Source organism: Hibiscus syriacus, unplaced genomic scaffold (assembly GCF_006381635.1).
Source record: "Hibiscus syriacus cultivar Baekdansim isolate YM2019G1 unplaced genomic scaffold, ASM638163v2 tig00005406_pilon, whole genome shotgun sequence".
NCBI classification, from domain to species: domain Eukaryota; kingdom Viridiplantae; phylum Streptophyta; class Magnoliopsida; order Malvales; family Malvaceae; genus Hibiscus; species Hibiscus syriacus.
This window is the reverse complement of record NW_024062056.1, coordinates 425,988-428,201: the sequence shown is the minus strand read 5'-3', so window position 1 is coordinate 428,201 and position 2,214 is coordinate 425,988. Positions and strand designations below refer to the sequence as shown.

The following is a 2,214-nucleotide window of genomic DNA, read 5'->3' as shown; positions in this document are numbered from 1 at the left end:
ATAAACGAACCGAACACACTTCTATTCGTGTTTGTTCGTTTATTAAATGAACTTAAAAATTTTGGTTCATACTCGTTTATTTAGCTTAATAAACGAACATTATACGAATGGTTCAGGAACTGTTCACCGAACGCTTTGTTCATTTACACCCCTAAATAACATGCATAAATCAAATATTTTAGGTATAAAAATGAATACTTTGATATAATAATTTTATTATCAATAAATCATATGTATGCACCGACAATATATAAGTTTCATGTTAGGTCTCTCACTTGCTGCTGCAATCTTTATAATCATGATGAAAGGAATTGAGTGTGCATGATTAGCGTGTTTCCCTTTACAGGAACTAGTACTATAATAATCTCATCCCCAGGGTTATATGGTAAATAATGGCATTTTCGGAATCGGAAAGTGTTGCCTATGGCGGCAGCAAGAAAACAGGATCGCCAATACAAGTACCAGAATCAGCACATGATGAATTAACACGGAGTTCTTCCTTGAACAAACAGAACTCCATTTTCTCTTTTACTTTTGACGAAATTCAACTCCAGAGCTGGAAGACTTTTGGGTCCATGAACATGGATGATTTCCTTGCTAACTTGTGGAATGTGGAGGAAAACCAGCAAGTTCCATCTCAACTCGATCAAACTGGTGGCGGCAAAGGCATAGGAAGCCAACCAACACCAAGCTTAGCAAGACAAGGCTCGTTCTCCATCCCCAGCCCCCTTTGCAAGAGAACGGTCGATGAGGTATGGTTTGAGATTGAAAAGGAGTTACCACAGCAAGGAGAAGCTAACAACATGGTCGATCGTAAACCTCCTCAATGGAAACACACACACTTGGAGAGATGACTTTGGAGGATTTTCTCGTCAAAGCAGGAGTTGTTGAAGAGTCATCGGGACGAAACAAGCCGGCCTCTAGTCGGATCAATGGCCCAAGTTTAGATGCAAACTACGGGATGGGGCATGTGACCGGATCTTCTCAGCAAAAAATGTTGGCACCTACTCAAAAAAACAATGCAAGCATGGATGCAAACTTTGGAATGGGTCATGTGCTGGGGCTAGGATTCCATGGCCACCAAATTGTTGGAAACAACTTGGCCATCGGCAATGGTTATGCGGCAGCTGGGTACCCAATTTTCATACAGAGCAAAGCTATCATGGGGGAATCTTCTAATGGTCCTCAAAATGGAAATGGGACTAACAGTTTGTTAAATCCTGCTGCGGCTCAGAACAAGAAGAGGATCATAGATGGTCCGCCAGAGGTGGTAATGGAAAGGAGGCAGTGCCGAATGATACAGAATCAAGAGTCGGCAGCAAGGTCTCGAGCAAGGAAACAGGTTCATACTTATCGCACGTGGTGATATAAATTAATTCTTTTTTATAGAAAGCTCTTTGCAAACCATATACCATTTTCGGTTGTGTGAAGGATTTTGCCGAAGGTATGACCCGAAGTGCACCATGGTGATAAAATGCCAGTTACTGTCATGCGTTGTTCTTTGCAGGCATACACAGTGGAGCTGGAATTGGAGCTGAATCAGCTCAAACAGGAGAATGCAAAGCTGAAGCAACTTGTGGTAAACAAATCTTTCCCTTGTAAAATATGAAAGTAGAATTTTTACATAAAAATATAGTCAATCAATACAACTTGTTCTGGATTTTAATTTTGTGCAAGAGGAAAACGAGAAACGGCGCAAGGAAGAGGTAACTCTTAACGTCGATAAAGATCCATTTTCTTTCATTTTTTAATGATCTTCAGATATATATATATATATATATATATATATATATATATATATATATATATATATATATATATATGATCATTCTATACATATCAAAGAAACAAACCATGATTGTTATTGTTAGTCTATGATCTCCGTTTTGATCTAATCAAAACGAATCCGAAAAATTCACGCCGTACATGACTGTACTTCTATTAGATTTCAATTGAAAGTAAAACTTTATTGAAGTAGGTTTCTCGGTACACATTTTGTTTGTAATCAAGTTATTCGACTCTATCGATAGATATATTGTTATTTCGTAGCAATAATGTATTGCTCTCTGTACATATTTTCTTTAAACAGGTTCTTAAGAGAAAGAAGTGGAGGTCGACGACATTAAGTAGGACAGTGAGCACGGGATGGTGAACGGAGAATCAATAGGGAATCACAAAAATGTTATAGTATACATCTAAATATCTGCAAAATGT

The 2,214-nt window shown here is 38.1% G+C and overlaps 1 pseudogene; it reads left to right on the top strand.

Annotated features, from left to right (window-relative positions):
* Positions 1-358: 358 nt before the first annotated feature.
* On the top strand, positions 359-1,685 carry LOC120199291 (annotated as a pseudogene).
* Positions 1,686-2,214: the final 529 nt, after the last annotated feature.